Source organism: Callithrix jacchus, chromosome 4, assembly GCF_049354715.1.
Source record: "Callithrix jacchus isolate 240 chromosome 4, calJac240_pri, whole genome shotgun sequence".
Lineage (NCBI taxonomy): Eukaryota > Metazoa > Chordata > Mammalia > Primates > Cebidae > Callithrix > Callithrix jacchus.
In genome coordinates, this window is record NC_133505.1 from 120,836,712 (window position 1) to 120,857,016 (window position 20,305).

The window sequence follows — 20,305 nt, forward strand, 5'->3', positions numbered from 1 at the left end:
GGACTTGGACTGAGCCCCTACCAGCTTCTGTCTCCTCAGCTTTCAGACAGCTTACTGTGGGACTTCATCTTGTAATTGTGTGAGCCAATTCTCCCTAAAAAAACTCCCTTTTATATATACATATATGATATTAGTTCTGTCCTTCTGCAGAACCCTAACTAATACAATGGTTTAAAACTAAACTCATATTCTTTTCCTTTTCCCCGTCACCTCCAAGGCCCCCCTATAACCTTTTCATTCTAGTTACTGAAAACTGCTAAGTTACTAAGTCTTGAAGAAATCCTTGACTTCTCTCTTTAATATTCTTTCTCCAACTGTCAGGAAGATTTTAGGCTTTACTTACAAACTACTGAATTGCTCACTTTTTAACCACCTTGCCTCTACCATTCTATTACAAGCCAATCATACCTCTTTCCTGGATTATTGCAAGAAACTGCTAATTTCTCTCGGATTCTATCCTTGACTCCTTGTCTTACTGTATATCTTCAACACAGAAGACAAAGTTGTCCTTTAAAAGCTTATTCTTATCCTTTGAAAACAAGTCAAATTTCTAGTTCTGGTAATGATGAAGTTTCTTGTATTAGGTTAGCCTTCCTGCAGATAGCAATTATAAATCCTGGACAAAATATTTTTCATAAACCTATTATTAGGCACTGGAAGGCAGTCATAACTAGGCAGACACTGAACAATATTTGACACTGAAAAAAGGAAACCATGCTGGGGGACAGCCACATTTATAGTGAGGGGAAATACCCAATCATTGAGTGGTACAATTAGATACAACTATGCAGAAGCCACAGTTTTATCCACCTGTGATGTTAGAGAACAGAGTTAGAGGCTAACAGAGTGACTAGAAATTAACTGGAAAATGTCCAGAAATGAAGGAGCCACAGATACAGGATACCCAAAATCTTTAACTGCCCTCAATCCTTTATATAATTCTCTGAAATTTATGTACAGGACATACTCTAAGGAGTCTAGAGGAAATGAAAACTTAAAGGACAGAAAAGCCAAGCATAGATTTCAGCCATTTCCTTTTAAAGTGTGAATGTCCACTATTTTCTCTTGTTGGGATGACAATGTTTGGAGTTTGAGTCCTGTTTGATAAACACCTTAGACTTTCTGTAAAACCCTTGAAATACTCCATGTTAGATATAAATACTGTGTTTCTTGAAAGTATAATGGCTATAATTTAAGGCTAAGAATAAAGCTGAAGTGGATCAACCCTAAGAGAGTATAAAATAAAATCTTCACAAATTCAATGTGATTAGTCAACAATTTAACTGGCTGCCAGAAAAAGCAAACAAATGACTAAGCAAACTGACTAACAAAAGCACCACTTCTGACAGGAAGTTAACAGAAACCAGTCTCTATCTGTAATATGAAATGTGCAAGAAGGATTCATTACATATGTGAAGATACAAGAAAATGTGAGCCATCCTCCAGAAGAGAAGAAATTAACATACCATGAAAATTAGTAAACAATTAACAGCCAAGGACTTTAAAGTATCTATCATAAGGACTTAATTTAAAAGATGACTATAATAAGGGAACAGATGGTGAGTCTCTGTAGAGAAATGAAAATGATAAGAAAATCAAATAGAAATTCTAGAAATAGAAAATTTAGCATCTGAAATAAAAAAGTTCCATAGATGGATTTAGCAGCAGAGGAAAGTCAGCAGGTTCAAAGCTGTGGAAGGCAGAATAATGCTGGTCTCATCCCGCTGCCAAAGATGTCTACACCTAATTTCTAGAACCTGTGCATATGTTACTTTACATGGAAAATAGAATTTTGCACATGGAATGCAGGTTATCAACTTTGAAGTAGAGACATTATCCTGGATTATCACATGAACTCTGAAAAGTTGAAGAAGATCAGAGATTTGAGATAATGGAACAGGGCAAGAGAGATACGAAGTGTTGAAAGAGACATAACCTTCTGTTTAGAAGCTGAGGAAATCACATGCCAAGGCTGACCCTCAGCTACAGTCAGCAAAGAAGCAGGAATGTCAGTTTCACAAAATCCAGAGCTCGGCAACAACCTGAATGTACAAGAAAACAGATTCTAATCTGGTGCTCTCATGAAGGAACACTGCCTTCCCGATTCCTTGATTTAGCACAGTGAAAACTGCATCATATTTCTGTTCTACAAAACTATAAGATAACAAATTTGTGTGGATTTAAGCCTTTAGGTTGGCGGCATTTGTTATGGCATCAATTGAAAACTAATATAAAAGAGTCAGTAAACTTCAAAATAGATAAATATGAAGAGAAAGAAGCAAATAAAAATTGTTTAAAAATATACTGGCCCCATATTTTTCAAGTTTGATGAACAACATAAATTTACAGATAGAAGAAGCCTAGATAACTCCCAGCAAAATAAACACAAACTACACCTAAGCACATCATGGTAAAACTTCAGAAAATAACAGATAAAGGCAAAATACTGAAAGCCGCCAGAGGAAAGAGGTCATCACGTATGAGGGAACAATTACAAAAATGATGGCTGAATTATCATCAAAACATTGAAGGCCAGAAGACAATGAAGACACTTCACCCTTTCAACAAATGATAATAGAGCAATTAATTGGATAAATGTGTGGGGACCAAAAATGAATCTTAGCTTCACCTTACACTACACACAAAAATAAATTCAAGAAGAATTATAACCTTAAATTATAAGCTTAAAACAATAAATCTCTTAGAAAAATTTATGAAGAATATTTTTGTGACCTGGGCATAGGCAAAAGTTGCTTAGAGAACAAAAATAAACTAAACTTGAAAGAAATAATAATACATTAGACTTTATCAAAATATTTAAAAATTCTCTTTTTTTTCTACCATTAAAAGTGGGAAAGTGAGACTATCGTCAGAAGAACTATATTAAAAATACATATGTTCAACAACAGAACTAAATTCAGAATATTTAAAGAATTCCTTCAAATCTATAAGAAGAAGATAAATAGTCCATTAAGGAGGGTAATGAATTGAATAGATCTCACAAAAGAAGATATAGGATGGACCACAAGTATGTGCAAAGATACTGAATATTACGTTATCTGGGAAATGCAAATTAAAACTACAATGACATACCATATACATAAACCAGAATTGTTTTCCATAACATAATGTCCAGTGCTCTCAAGCATATAAAGTACCTGGAACTCATATACTGCTGGTGGCCGGGTAATATAGTACAACTACTTTAGAAAATTTATTTGTGGTTTCTTAAAAAGTTAAACATGGCCAGGTGCGGTGGCTCAAGCCTGTAATCCCAGCACTGTGGGAGGCCGAGGCGGGTGGATCACGAGGTCAAGAGATCCAGACCAACCTGATCAACATGGTGAAACCTCGTCTCTACTAAAAATACAAAAAACTAGCTGGGCACGGTGGCACGTGTCTGTAATCCCAGCTACTCAGGAGGCTGAGGCAGGAGAATTGCCTGAACCCAGGAGGCGGAGGTTGCGGTGAGTTGAGATCCGCCATTGCTCTCCAGCCTGGGTAACAAGAGCGAAACTCCGTCTCAAAAAAAAAAAAAAGTTAAACATACAATAATCGCTTAGCAATTCCACTCCCAGATATTTACTCAAGAGAAATGAAAACATATGTCTTTAAAATGTCTTGTTCAATAATGTCTATAGCAGCTTTATTTTAATCACCAAAACCAGAAATAACTCTTATGTTCATCAATCGGAATACAAATAACAAATTATGGAGTATTTGTACAATGAAATATCACTTAGTGCTAAAAAGAGGTCAATTTTGGATACAGGGTACAATATAGATGATTCTGAAAAACATTATATTAAGTGAAAAAAGCTAGCAAAAATTCATATCTGTTTGATCTTATTTACATGAGTAATTACACACTAATCTATGTTGAGCGAAATCAGAAGAATAGTTGCTTACAAAGGTGGAGATGGACTGAACAAAGGAACTTTCTGGGTGATGGAAATGTTTTATATCATATTTGGGAAATTGCTTCTTTGAATATTTACATCTGTGAATAATTATTAAATTGTACATTTCAACCTGCATTTAGCAGCATAATATTTACCTTAATTAAATAAACAATAAAAAAATAATTGCATAAAATTTACCTCAGTTTAATAAACCAGTAAAAAGCTAACATCAATCTTCTGTTAAAAATGCCCATGATCCTGCAGCAAACCACCACGGCACATGTATACCTGTGTAACAAATGTGCACATTCCTTCCTTCCTTCCGTCTTTCCTTCCCTCCCTCCCTCCCTCCCTCCCTCCCTCCCTCCCTCCCTTCCTTCCTTCCTTCCTTCCTCTCTTATTCCTTTCTTCCTCCACCAAATATTTATCAAGAGATATATTGCAGTACTGGGAAGGTTAAAAATATGTGGTTCCTACCAATGAGGAACTTGAGATAAATGGACAAAATAGATATGTAAATATGCAATTATAGTATAAGTTAATATTTGTAAAACATGTAAATGTATATATATTCTAATCATAGTGGAAATGATTAACTTTGAAGCAAGTGAAAATCTATGGGGTCACTTAAAAAGGAATATGACTAAATATCATAAAATGCACAGGACAGTATCCCCCTTCCCCATGACAATAAATTATCATGTCTAAAATATCAATAGCATTAAGAGTGAGAAACTTTATGTCATTCAGACAATTTGTTAGAATTTTCTGATTATTTTTCTTCTGTATATGTCCCAAATCTCTCTAAATCATCTATATTTTGTTTCGCTGGTGAGTGTTAATATTTTATCTTTGAGTATTTTGTAGTGTCTTTTTTATGATTGATAGATATGTAGCTAGAGGTGAAAAAATCATTAATACTTGGATAGTTTCTCACTATATATAATGTCTTCTCACAAGATATTTCACAATGTACTACTGAGGCAGTAAACATTTTACAAGTGAGAAGCCTGTAGCTAAGAAAAATTACAATAGTTTACACATTCAGGGACTTTAGATTGAAACTGAAGTCTTTTGATTCCAAGTCTCATTCCCTTTCCACTGTTGTCTTTGAAATTGTAGGTGTTAGCAAATTTAGCACTGTACTAAGAAATGAAAAAAGAAAAAGAATTAAGAGGACAGAATATACCCTTGGTTTCCATTCAGATATTATCCTTCTGTTCCAAATCAAAAGAGAGTAAAAGGAAATAAAAATTAGCTGCAATGTCTGTATTGTTGGCTGGAAAAGTTGCTATAAAGTTGGTGGTAGGGCGCAGTGGTTCATGCCTGTAATCCCAGCACTTTGGGAGGTTGAGGCGGGTAGATCACTTGAGGTCAGGAGTTTAAGATCAGCCTCGCCAACAAAGTAAAACCCAGTCTCTATTAAAATACAAAATTTAGCCGGGCATGGTGGCAGGCATCTGTAATCTCAGTTACTCGGGAGGCTGAGCTAGGAGAATTATTTGAACACAGGAGACGGAGGTTGCAGTGTGCCAAGATTGTGCCATTGCACCCCTTGTACCCAGTCTCACTGGGCAAGACAGTGAGACTCCCTTTCAAAGCAAATAAATAAATAAATAACATTGACATAATTGACAAAGATAATTATGGTCCATAGATATGGATTATAATCTGATTTTGATAGTATACTGTGGTTATCAAATATAATTTCTTTGTTTTTAGGAAATACACATTTAAGTATGTAGGTGTATTAGTTCTTTCATGCACTGCTATAGAGAAATACCTGAGACAGGGTAATTAATAAAGAAAAGAGGTTTAATTGATTTGCAGTTCTGCAGGCTATACTGGAAGCATGGGTAAGGAGGCTTCAGGAAACTTACAATCAAGGCGGAAGGCAAAGAGGCAGCAGGCACATCTTACGTGGCTGGAGCAGGAAGAAGAGAGGAAAAAGGGGGAGATACTGCATGCTTTTAAACGCGATCACTTGAGAGCTCATTCACTATCACAAGAACAGCAAGGGTGAAATCCACCCCTATGATCGAATCATCTCCCATGAGGCTTATCGTCCAACACTGGGAATTACAGTTCGATGTGAGATTTGGGTGGGGACACAAATTCAAACCAGATGTAAAGGGCCATGATGTTTGTGAACCACTCTGAAATGGTTTAGAGTGAGGAAAAGGCAAAGAAAATATGACAAAATATTAAAAACACACAAAACTAGGTAGACAGTATAAAGTACTTATTTGTAATATTTTTGCTAATTTTTTGTCCAAATTTTAAAATTATTTCATAATGTCTCAGAAAGGGGAAAGTATTAAATGACAAGAAGGCATTATGTTAGATATTTGGGATGCAAAGATGGATGATTTCAAGAAGCTGTAAGGCCTGTGTCAAAACAGCAAATTAAACAGAAATCATAAAATGGTGTCACAACTGCTATAGCCTAAGTAGCTCTACTTGCCTTTTCCTAAGCAAGGCTGCATTCTCTGCATTCATCTGACCTCCAAAGGAGAATAGAGGATTATCCACTTTAGCATGTCCCTTTAGGCCTTAGCCTTGTCCTTTTTTCCTGGTTGCTTTTTTACCTAGGATGTGGAACATTAAAATGATCATATCCTCAGTCATTGACTTATTTTTACTCAGCTTGTGGCTTACATTTGCCGTAGGAGAAGAATCAAGATACACAGCATAAAATTATGATTATGGGGTATATTCTTCCAGACTTTTGACACCAACTGTACTCTAAGTTTTAGTACTTGACACTTAGAGAACCATTATGTTCATTAGTACAATTCTGGCATCTCACTCAGTGTTTTCAATAGGGCAGGAGAAAGGAATGGCTCAGTAAAGGAGCTTATCAGAATTTCTGCCCACTGGAGAAAGAAAATGTGGTGCTTCTACTCCTATCCACCTTTGCAATTATTGTACATCAAGAGAGGTATTGCAGATATGGGTCAGAGGACATGGAAAAATATATATTGAAACTCACTGATCTAGCCTAAAATTCTCATTTTATAGATAAGTAAACCAAGACCCACAAAAGTAAAATGTCTTTACCAAAATTATTCAACTAATAGGTTGAACTCTGTGAAATTAAAACTTTTATAGGTAAAAAATTTGTCTGATATTGGTAATGTGGTCCAAAATAATAATGGCATGATGGTGAGAAGCCTGATCTTCACATTCCTAGGGAAGATACTTTCTAGTAGACCATGCTTTTTTGCTTGCGATAGAAAGCAAAGTACTTTCTGGAAGGTTCTTCAGTGGCATGTCTCCTGTTTAATTTGAACATTTCCATTACAGCCCTCACAATTGGCCATCCTCATTGTGTAGGGCACAATTTCAGGAGGCACGTTTTTCTTCAATACTACAATACAATCAGAAGAATCATTATCTTACATTGAAAAAAGAATGTTACAACTATACTCTTGAACTTGTTTCTTTACCTATGTATTTAACACTGATATTCACAAATTATTTCTACATCCATTTTTATTCTATTGTAACCTCCAAATCTCTTCGAATTTCTTCCTTTTTGATATTCTTTTCTCACAATCTCTTGTGGCCTGCTCATTGCCTTTCCACTGGTAGCTTGTTTCACATCGCTCTATATCCTTCTTTTCCTCCAGACTGAGGATCATCTCACATTCCTGTACTATTTTGTCCTTGATCAGTGTTATCAAAGTAATTCCTCACTCCACCTAACTTTAAATTTACAGATTAATTCATTTATATAACATAGGTCTTATCCTAAGTGCAGAAGCAGAAACACAAAGCAAGTAACATAACAATGGAATCACCATGTTTAGTTTTTCCTTAGGTATATTTGAATATGTAGATGATTGAATATGATTTGAATCGTATTTAAAATATTTTTCTTATTTTATTTTTATATACACATTGGCTAGACTGATATGTTTCAAAACAGTGTTCTAGAAGAAGTGAGGGAGAGAAAAAAACTATGGTCCGAAAGAGGCAGATTCTGGAACATGTATCTAGAAAAGTGCTGAGGAAACTTAATTATGTGGAAGAAACATCAGAAAGCATTCAGGGACTTTAATCCATCCTCACAACAGCTTCCATCCATAGCTATGATGCCCACATTAGCTTTAGTATAGAGACACTCATGTCCCTGTTATTCAACGCACTGCAAACTAATTCTGACATACATTCTCATACTTAACTTTGTTTTAGGTGTTCAAATGTTATTTGAAAGAAAAACTAAAAAGCAAGTAATTTTGAATACAACTTTGATCTTCTATCTTCTGTTATTTCTGTATTTCACTCTATTTCTAGGTTAAATCACTGGATTTTTTTTTTCATCAAACATAGGACAAATTTGATGATTTATTGATTTAGAAATGCTATGCTCTAAGATTTTACATGCTATGTTTTGGCAGTCTGACTGCTGGATGCTGGATGGTAGCACTAAGCCTTCTTAACACTCTCAGTGGTGAAAGGGTTACAGCTCTTTTATTGCTGCTGTTTATCATTTTTTCCTGACTAGGAAGTCAATATAAATAGATATATATATATTTGATTGCAAGTTACAAATTACAGACTGGAAATTGTTTTATAAAATATTGTTCATTTTTCTTTTTTTCTTCCTGTCGTCAATATCCAGCACAGATAAAGAACATTTGGAAAGAATAAGCACTGGACAAATAAAATAAACATAAAAATGTATAATATTATATAAACATTTCCTTGTGCATTGTTACAGATTTTTATAACTTTTGTTTTAGTCCATGAATTTATTGGAATTTACTGATTGGATGTTCACTTCCAATGCTTTATTTTTAATCAGAATTTTACCTATGTTCCATTCACTATGGAAAACATACTTTTAAAAATTTTCTACTTTAGCAGCTCAAAATGCCATGAGAAAGGAAAAGAATGCTGAGAAAGACATTGCATAAAAAAGATTCCAGCTGGCACTTTGTTCAATAACATATAGATTAAGATGACCAGACATGCTGGCTTGTCTATACCAATTTCAACTCAATTCACTTCAGCAAGTAGTTTTTTAATGGCCTAAAAATTATAAGAGATTGGACTGGACTCAGCAGGAGATAAACAGATGAGTACACTTCTCTTAAATAGTTTAGTCGACGTTGAGAGAGGCAATAAGACTTGTACATAAGTAACAATAAGAGGCAAGAGTAAAAACGGGTTTTGTTGAAGAGTTTACAGTGCAGTGCAGCAATGTAAACAGCCCAAATAGGAGATGTCATTCCTTTAGGGCAAACAGGGTTATTAAACCTTCCTGGAGGGAGCTCTTTTTGAAAGAATTTTGCAGGTGATGAAGTTTTCAAAAGCCAAATAAGAAGGAAAGTCATTTCAGGAGGAAGGAAAAGTGTGAACCAAATGCAGTTGTAATTTGGGGGGCAGTTGGGGGCTTATGGAGAATTCATAGATTTTGGAGTAGAGTTTTAGAAAAACTATCCTGTGACGTGAAAGATGAAGTTCAAACATCTCAGCAGATCAATCACATAGGATTCTATGGGTCTTTTCTTTTCTTTCTTTTTTTTTTCTCTCCTCTTCTTTTCTCTTTCAGCTTAGGTGAAATGTAGTAAGCGTTTAATATAAATCTCTTTAACAACAAAGCAGAAGTTACTACTGACTCCTCAGAAATTAAAAACCACCATCAGAAACTACTATGAACACCTCTATGTACACAAACTAGAAAATCTAGAAGATATGGAGAAATTTCTGAACACATACACTTACCCAAAAAGTAATCAGGAAGAAATTGATTCCCTGAACAGACCAATGACAAGCTCTGAAATTGAGTTAGTAATAAATTGCCTACCAATCAAACAAAAGATGAGGACCAGATGGATTCACAGCTGAATTTTACCAGAAGTACAAAGAAGAGCTGATAACCTTTCTACTAAAACTATTCCAAAAACTTGAGGAGGAGGGCCTCTTCTTCACACATTCTATGAGGCATCATCCTAATACCAAAAGCTGGCAGAGACACGACAAAATAAGAAACTTCAGGCCAGTATCCTTGATGACCAGTATTACAAAAATCCTCAACAAAATGCTTGCAAACCAAATCCAGCAGCACATTAAAAAGTTAATCCACCACAATCAAGTAGGCTTCATTCCTGGGATACAAGGTTGGCTCAACATATGAAAATGAATAAATTTGATTAATCACACAAACAGAACTGCAAGGCTACCTCAATAGATGCAGAAAAGGCTTTTGATAATATTCAACATCCCTTCATGTTAAAAACCCTCAACAACGTAGGTACTGAAAGAGCATACCTCCAAAGAATAACAGCCATCTATGGCAAACTCAATTTTATACTCAATAGGCAAAAGCTGGAAGCATTTCCTTTGGAAAAATATACGGTCAATATTATACTCAGTAGGCAAAAGCTGGAAGCATTCCCTCTGGAAACTGGAACAAGACAAGGATGCTCTCTCCACGATTCTTAATCAACATAGTACTGGAAGTCCTGGCCAGAGCAATCAGACAAGAGAAAGAAATAAAGGGCATCCAAATAGGAAGACAGAAAGTCAAAGTATCCCTGTTTGTAGTTACATTATTCTATATCTAGAAAACCCCATAGTCTTGGTCCCAAAGCTCTTTGATCTGATAAACAACTTCAGGTAAGTTTCAGCATACAAAATCATTGTTAAAAAATCACTAACATTCCTATACAACAACAGCATCCAAGCTGAAAGACAAATTAGGAAAGCAATCCCATTCACAGTTGCCACAAAAAGAATAAAATACATAGGAATACAGCTAACCAGGGAGGTCAAATGTATGTACAATGAGAATTACAAAGCCACTGCTCAAAGAAACCAGAGATGACACAAACAAATGGAAAAACATTCCATGCACATGCTCATGAATAGGAAAAATAAATATTATAACAGCCATACTGCCCACAGCAATTTACAGATTCAGTGCTATTTCTTTCAAACTACCACTGAGATTCTTCATAGAACTAGAAAAAACGATTAAAAATTTATATGGAAACAAAAAACAGCCCAAATAGTCAAGGCAATCCTAAACCAAAAGAACAAAGCTGAAGGCATCAAGTTACCCAACTTCAAATTATTCTACAGGGTGGTTAGTAACTAAAATAGCATGGTACTGGTACGAAAAGAGACACATAGACCAATGGAACAGAAGAGAGACCCCAGAAATAAGGCCACACACCTACAACTATCTGATCTGCAACAAACCTGACAAAAACAAGCAATGGGAAAAGGATTCCTGATTCAATAAATGGTGCTGAGATGATTGGCTAGTCATATGCAGAATACTGAAACTGGACCCCTTCCTTAAACGATATACAAAAATCAACTCAAGATGGATTAAAGACTTAAATGTAAAACCCCAAGCTAGAAAAACCCTGGAAGACAACTAAATAATACCCTTTTGGACATAAGAGCAGCCAAAGATTTCATGACAAAGACACTAAAAGCAACTGCAACAAAAACAAAAGTTCACAAATGGAACATAATTAAATCTAAGAACTACTGCACAGCAAAATAAACCATCAACAGTGTAAACAGACAACCTACAGAATGGGAGAAAATTTTGCAAACTATGTATTCAACAAAGGTCTAATATCCAGCATTCATAAGGAACCTAATACACATTTACTAGAAGAAAAAAAAACATTAAAAAGTGGTCAAAGGACATGAACTTTTTCAAAATAAGACATACATGTGGCCAAAAAGTATATGAAAAAAGAAACTCAACTTCACTAATCATTAGAGACATCCAAATTAAAACCACAGTGAGATACCATCTCACACCAGTCAGAGTGGCTATTATCAAAAAGTAAAAAAATAATAGATGCTGGCAAGGTTGTGAAGAAAATGAAATGTTTGTGGGATTGTAAATTAATCATTGTGGAAAGCAGTGTGGCAATTCTTCAAAGAGCTAAAAATAGAACTATCATTTGACCCAATAATCCCATTACTAAATATATACACAAAGGAATATGTCATTCTACCATAAAGACCCATGCACATGTATGTTCATTGTAACACTATTCACAATAGCAAAGACCTGGAATCAACCTAAATGTCCATCAATGACAGATTGGATAAAGAAAATATTGTAGACCATACACCATGGAATACTATGCAGCCATAACAAAAGAGTAAGGTCTTGCCTTTTGCAGGAACATGGATGGAGCTGGAGGCCATCATCCTTAGCAAACTAACCCAGGAATGGGAAACTAAATACCACATGTTCTCACTTATAAGTGGGAGCTAAATGATGAGAACTTGTGAACATAAAGAGAGGAACAACAGGCCTATCAGGGGGTAGAGGGTTGGAGGAGGGAAAGGAGCAGAAAAAAGTAACTATTTTCTACTAGGCATAGTGACTGGTGACAAAATAATCTGGATGGCAAACCACTGTGACACAAGTTTACCTATGTAACAAACCTGCACATGTACCCCTGAACCTAAAATAAAAGCTTAAAAAATATATACAAACATATATATATATATATATACATATATATATATATCTGGACCCAAGCCACCAACATACTTGTTTACCCTGATGCTTTTTACTACATACTTAGACAATTAGTAAAATCTTAGCAAATCTAGAATTTGATGGACACAGAATTAGAAGTGGAAAAATAAAATGGCTGGAAAGAACACTATGAGAAAAAGGCTTCGGGAGTAAACTGAGAGATAGTTGTGTGAGGAATATTTCTCAATGTAGTTTTTGAGCCTGTATAATTCTTATACCAAACTTGAAAAAGACAGTAAGAAAGAAAATTATAGGCCAATGTTCCTAATGAACATGGACTCAAAAACTATAAGAAAGAAAATAGTTAACGGAATTCAGCTATATAACATGAAAAATGACCAAGTAAGGTTTATTCCAGGACTGTGAGGGTGGTTTAAAATTTGAAAATTAATCAATGTAATTTACCACCTAATAGAATAAAGGTTAAAACCATATTATCATCTCAATAGATGCAAAGAAATATTTGATAAAATTCAACACCCATCTGGGATAAAAACTTTCAGCAAATTAGAGATTGAAGGAAACTTTCTAAATCTGACAAAGGATATCTATAATTCAGAAGTTGTTGTTACAGGCATTTCGATAGTGTTTTCAAGATATGTTGGAGAAGGGTGGCCTTAAAGCTTGACTGAAAAGGAGTGAAGAGTTGGATGACTCAATATAAACTCTCCTCCCCATTTTTTTTAAATAACAAGGCTTGAAAATGGGAAAGGAGAAAAGGAATGATAGTTCTAGAAAAATACTGAGGGACTTTTCTTGTATTTCATTTATTTTTGTTATTTTGAAAATGGGGGAAAACTGAACTATTTATTATTCCCTAAATTAACCATGTATTTTTGCTCCCTATGATCTACACATTGTAAAGGTCTGAGTACTGCTATGAAAGTAACACACATTTATAGGGTTCAATCTGGAGAAGGCTCAATGTAAGGACTCTTTAGAAAGGTGTGAGGACATTCGTGTGCATGTGTCCTTATAGTGGAACGATTAATAATGTGGCACATATACACCATGGAATATTATGCAGCCATCAAAAACAATGAGTTTGTGTCCTTTGTAGGGACATGGATGAACCTGGAGAACATCATTCTCAGCAAACTGACACAAGAACAGAAAATCAAATACCGCATGTTCTCACTCATAGGTGGGTGATGAACAGTGAGAACACATGGACACAGGGAGGGGAGCACTACACACTGGGGTCTATTGGAGGGAATAGGGGAGGGACAGTAGGGGGAGAGTTGGGGAGAGATAGCATGGGGAGAAATGCCAGATATGGGTGAAGGGGAGGAAGGCAGCAAATCACACAGCCACGTGTGTGCCTATGCAACTATCTTGCATGTTCTTCACATGTACCCCAAAACTTAAAATGCAATAAAAAAAAGAAAGGTATGAGGAGAGGTGAGGGAAACCAGCAAAGAGCGTGGAGATGCACATTAGCCAGCAATACTGGAAAGCTGTTAGGACCTCTAGACCTGAATTTGTTACTGGAAACAGCAAGAGTTGTAGCCATGCGAATTAGGTGACCTGAAAAGACAAATACCTTAAACTCTCTTTCTTTTCACCTTCCATTATCCTGCATGTGCCTACCATTGGCTGATCCCAGAAGAATCTGGTGGACAAGGAAGCCTGAGTAAAGCAGTTTCTACAGGACATTCTTCCAGATTATAAAGAAGTTGGCAGATGATGGATCTAAAGAGGCAAATGAAGAATAACTAGCACACATACATTGTCCTCTAACAGTAATGTTCTTTTTTACTTTTTCTATCTAGGAAAATCCTGATTATCCTCCAAGGCTTAGTTTATGAGTAACATTCTATGTGGATTCACAGTGCTTCCAAGCAAAGACACTTAGTCTCTCTTCTATTTGCATTTATATATTTGTGACAAAGAATATTTATTGGGTAAAAATACGTATAGACACAGTAATAGCCTGCATTATTAACCTTATTTTTTATAATGTAAACTAGGTAGTATACCCATTTAATCATTGAGGAAAACTAGACTTAGCAGGTTAAGTAATTAGGCCAAACTTACATAGCTGGTATTGGCAATTATTTTTACCTTTCTAAAAATTGATACATAACAGTTGTAGATATTTATGGGATACATGTGAAATTTTGGTACATGAGCACAATGTGTAATGATTAAATTTAGGCATTTAGGATATTTATCGCCTCAAAAATTTATCGTTTCTTTGTGTTGAGAACATTTCAAATCTTCTCTTCTAGGTATATGAAAATATACCATAAATTATTGTTAACTATAGTCACCCTCCTATGATATAAAAAACTAGAATTCATCCCTTCTCTCTAACTGTATATTTGTACCCATTAACCTACCTCTCCTCCCCACTCCCAAACACATACTTCTTCCCAGCCCCTGTAGTTATCATTTTACTCTCTATCTCCATGAGATCAACTTTTTAAGCTCTCACATATGAGTGAGAACATGCGATATTTGTCTTTCTGTGCCTAGCTTAATGCACTTGATGCAATGACCTACAATTCCATCCATTTAGCTGCTAATGGCAGAATTATTTTCTTTTTTTATGGCCAAATAGTATTCTGTTATGTATATACATGTGTATGTATATGTGTGTGTATATATACACACACACCCAATTTTCTTTATGCATTCATCTGTTATCAGAAACTTAGGTTGATTCCATATCTTGGCTACTGTGAATAGTGCTCACTAAACATGAGGATGTAGTTATCTCTTTGATATAATCATTTCCTTTTCTTTGGAGTAATACTCAGTGGTATTGCTGAATTGTATGGTAGTTTTATTTTTAGTTTTTAAAGAAGCCTTCGTATTTTCCATAATGGCTGTGCTAATTTACATTGCTGCCAACCATGTATAAAAGTTCCCTTTTCTCTGAATCCTCACTAGTATTTTTTAATATTTTGTCTTTTTGATAATAGTCATTTGAACTGGTGTGAGTTGATATCTCATTGTAATTTTAATTTGCATTTCCCTGATGATTTGTGATGTTGAGCATTTTTCATATACCATTGGTTATTTTTATGTCTTCTTTTGAGAAACGTCAATTCAGATCCTTTGTCCACTTTTTAAATGGATTATTAGCTTTTTATTACTAAATCGTTTGAGATCCTTGTATAATATAGATGTTAGTTCATTGTTGGATGACTAGTTTGCAAAGATTTATTCTGTTCTACAAGTTGTCTCTTCACTCTGTTGGTTGTTTCCTTTGCTATGCAGGAATCTTTTAGTTTCACATAGTCTCATTTGTCAATTTTTGTTTTTGTTGCCTGTGCTTTTGAAGTCTTAGTCATAAAATCTTTACTTAGACCAGTATCCTAACATTTTCCCCCTATGTTTTTAGAAGAAAACAAAGTAGTTTTATAGTTTCTGGTGTTTTTATAGTAAAAATTTTCTGGTCTACATCTAAGTCTTGAATCTATTGTGAGTTTGTTTTTGTATATGGTGAGATACAGGGGTTTAGCTTCATTTTTCTGCATATGGATATTCAGTTTCTCTAGTACTATTCATCAACAGCAGTGTCTTTTCCCTAATGTATATTTTTGCCTTCATTGTCAAAAGATCTTTTGGCTGTAAATATGTGGATTTATTTCTGTGTTCTCTATTCTGTTTCATTGATCTATGTTTCTGTTTTTATACAAATACCATGCTGTTTCTGTTATTGTGGTCTTCTAGTATATTTTGAAGTCAGGCTATGTGATGTCTCTAGCTTTCTTCTTTTTCCTTAGATTACTTTGGCTATTCACAGTGTTTTATGGTTCTATACATATTTTAGGATTTCTTTTTCTATTTCTATGAAGAATGTCATTTGATAGGTATTGGATTGAATTTGTGAATCACTTTGAGTAATATGGTAATCTTAACAGTATTAATTCTTCATTTGTATGAGTATGATACATATGCTAGCACTGGCAATTTTGATGAGTTCATGCTGCCTCCATGATTCTGTGATTTTCTGGTGCTTTGCATACAGCCTAAATAAAGTACCTACCAATCACGTTTGTTAAAATTTGAGCAAGAAAAACATTCATATAGAAATGATCTCTGAGTGTCACCAGGAAAGCACTTCATCATGGAGCTTTCATCAGTAGCAAAGTTTGAGATCCTCTAACACGAAGGGGTTTGGCTAGGGTTTAGCCCTGGAATCTGTTCTTGAAAAGTAGAATGACAGCAAAGCATGGAATCAGAGTTCTAGTATATTAGGCAGGTCTGTTTCCATTGTGAATGATTCTACTCAAAGTACAGATGGTCTCTGACTTACAGTTTTTCAACTGTATGGTGGTGCAAAAGCATACACATTGAGTTGAAACTATAAAGTTCCACCAACCATTTTTTTTTCTTTTAGTCCAATATTTAATACATTACATAAGATATTAAACACTGTAATATAAAATTGGCTTTGTGTTAGATGATTTTTCCCAACTATAGGCTAATATAAGTTCTCTGAACATGGTTAACGTAGTAGCTAGGCTACACTATGAAGTCCAGTAAGCTCGATATATTAAATGTGATCAATTTATGATGGGTTGATCAGGATGTAATCCTATTGTAAGTTGAAGAACAACTATAATTTAAATCCTATTCAACATAGTTCAAGAAACAGAAGAATGTGCTAACCAATATAGCTACAAAGTCCAAAGTAAATCTAGCTTTAAAAAGATAAATCTAACAGTTCAAGAGTTCATCCCATATTTTCAAAGCTTCTTTTCCCTCCCTGTCTCTCAGCTTTACTTGTTTCAGTTTTTCTCATCTGTTGGCTCAATTTTCTCTTACTGACAAGTTCTCTCTATTGCCACTGGCACTCTTAGATTTACATGGCCCTATTTTAGCACACCAAATGAAAGATAATTTGTTTCCAATATCCATTTATCAATTTAAGGAAGGCCTCTGTTTGTCTCTGTTTGTTTGTTAAACACTCACTCTAGAGTTAATCACTGTGATAGGAAAATTGATTACAATAATTGGTCACACTTGGGTTACACGTCCATCACTAAGAATGGGAAAGGTAGGAATTGTAGGATATTATAAAAATAATGGAATTTAATGGAAAATATGCTACATGGCTCCCCAAAAAGCTATTGCAATCCTTACCAACTCTTCCTATCAAATCTCTGTTCAAACTAAATGCCTCCTTTTTTTTTCAAATCACTCTTTGTTTTTAGTTTGTATTCCAACTTCTCCAGTAAGTTTACCAGGAAATAATTAGAATGAGTCTCATCAACACACGTAGAACAATGCTATTTTCACGTTTGTAAAAAATCTTTTCACCATGATTAATTCGACACAGATTATCTATATTTACCATAGCACCACTCTCTTAAAAGCACAGGAATCATTTTATATTGAAAGATGTGTTAAATTAGTCTTAACATTTTGTTTTCAGGTTACTCTCAATCATAAACATGTACCTGACAACCCAAATTCCTTTTCTCTTCTATCTACTGTATAGATCTTAACCTTTTTGGGTCAATAAGAATTTGATGAACACCGAGGACCTACTCCCTAGCATATATAAACAGCATGATTTTAAAAATAGAATCCTGGGTGGCTTATGGATATCTGAAGCTTAACTTGTAATTGGGGAAAGCAATGTAGAGGCTCAGATAGTCAGTGCCTTAGCTAAAGAGTGTGCAGTTTCTTCTATAGGATTTATTCTGCAAAGCTTGTGAATGTTTTAACATAGGTGAGACACTGTCAGATTTGCACTTTAGTTAAATAATTTTGTTTATAGAGGAGAAATGAATTTGAAGTTATAGGAAAGGCAGGTACCAGAGAGATCAGTAAAGAGATTGATATTAATGTATAGAGGTCAAATAGGCAAGATTTTACAGTTTATTGGAAGTGGGGGTTAGGGTAGGAGAACTCTAGGATGGAGCTCAAAGTTTCCAGATAGACTGTGGTGGGATTAACCGAGAATACAAATACCGGAGGAGGAGCAAGTTTGGGAGTTTATGATGAGCTCTATCACACTTGTACAATTTAAGATGCACATGGGACAGTTGGATATACAGGGTATATGTTTACGATGATAATCTGGAATCTTCATGTAGAACAGTGGTTCTCAAACCTCAGTACCCATCATAATCATGTAGAGGGCTTGTGAAAACAGATTGCTGGGCTCCACCCACAGAGTTTGATTCAGTCAGTCTAAAGAATATGCATTTCTAACAATTTCTCATGTGATGTGGATGCTGCTGATCACACTGAGAAGCAATAATGCATACTTCTATTCTTCTGGGTTTCTGTATAACTCTTGCTCTTCTTGTAACAATTTCCCTTCCAAACCTCCAACTCTCTGGGAAATTCCTCCTTTTACTCCAACCATTCTATTCTTGTTTGTCTGCATATATGTATTCATGTGCGACTACACATGGAGAAAACATCTACATAGAAGAGGATGAAGCTATCACATAAGAAGAAGTTTGAAACAAGGAAGTAGAGGAAGAGAGAATAACAATAAAAACAAGAAAAAGAGGGACATGATGATCTTTGTTTCCTAGTCATCTCTAAAGCTGGCACTAGCTATTCCCTTTCCAATTACTTGAGCAATAAATTCTCCTCCTTTCTCAAGCTGGATAAAATGTGTCCTTGTCACTTTCAAAAGAAAAAGCCCCAATACTTTTGAAAACATGATGTCTTGGGTCTTTTTCTTTTGAAAAAAGAATAATGCCAATACATCATGTTTTTAATTTGTTTATAAGACTTTTAAAGATCCTGTTTCCTCCTTGTTACAGCTGCTTTATAGCAACTTGATAAATATTCTTTCTCTTAAAAAATCTGGTAATAGTCACATATTCCCAAACCAAAATAAAATCAACATAATCTGAATTTTATTTGCATACATTAATTTGTGTTCTTGCTACAATATGTGATGTAGACCATGTCTGAGTATAAGGTATTTTCTTGATTGAATTACTCTAACATAAACACCAATCTAGTTAGAAACATAAATGTTGGTAGAATTAGCCACAGTATATGTACTGGCATGGGCAGTGTTTAATAGTTTCTGCTCCGATGGTGGTGTTGTTATTGTTATTGATTTTCAGGGAGGCATTTAGGTCTCTATCTTGTAGTATTTTGCAAGTAGCACTGATTAACGTGTACAGCTGCTCTTACCATATTTTCTTGTAATACAATGAAATTAATGGGAAGGAGACCACCTGAGGCATATTAATTAATAGTTAAGAGAAAAATTTTAACCTACTTGCCCTATCCATTTCTCCAACTGGATAGATAATAGGGTTCCATTAATAAAATTTAGTGTGCTGCAATGCCAAATGCAGTGTGAATTACCTTCCTGTTGGGAAACAAGGAAGCTTAGCATAACATGCAAAACTCCCAGATAGCACCAGATTTTCTTCTTTTTTTCCCCTGAATTCTATCTCTGGTATGCCTTGTGTATGTGGAGTGATTTTAAATAATCTGATTTCTGTTGTAAAAGGGAAACATTCAGATTGATGATGATCTGAAAATATTTCCCTGCTCCTTAAATTACTGACTGTGTGATACAGTTAATCTTTCTCTTTACTGTTTATCGTCTCCCCAGTGTCTCAGTGACAGTTAAAAAAGAAAGATGTATGCTCAGTATTCATCTTGTTCAGATCTAACATTTCTAATGCTAAGAGAAAAGTAAAATATTACTGTTTGATGAGACCTACTATTCAAATGACAACAGTGCCTTCATAATGTACTATTATTGAATGAAGATAATAAATTACATTTCACTTATTCTCAAGGTATAACACTAAACAGAAGCTTTGGAGGGAGGGATTATTTTATATCTGCAGTGAAAAACAAATCAAGGATTAGGTATAAACCCTGTAGCTGTTACTGTCTAGTTACTTTATTAAATTACAGATGTGTGAAGCTC

General features: G+C 34.9%; 1 long non-coding RNA gene across 12 annotated transcripts in view; it reads left to right on the top strand.

Moving 5' to 3' along the window:
* The window catches only part of LOC144582350 (uncharacterized), a 658,507-nt gene that overhangs the window by 137,361 nt on the left and 500,841 nt on the right, over positions 1 to 20,305 (top strand). Inside the window, exon 4 of one of the 12 annotated variants that reach the window (XR_013534901.1) lies at positions 14,036 to 14,171. The exons of the other annotated variants lie outside the window; for them this stretch is intronic. This is a non-coding gene — a long non-coding RNA (uncharacterized LOC144582350). The remainder of the gene's footprint in view (positions 1 to 14,035; positions 14,172 to 20,305) is intronic. 12 annotated transcript variants of the gene reach the window in all.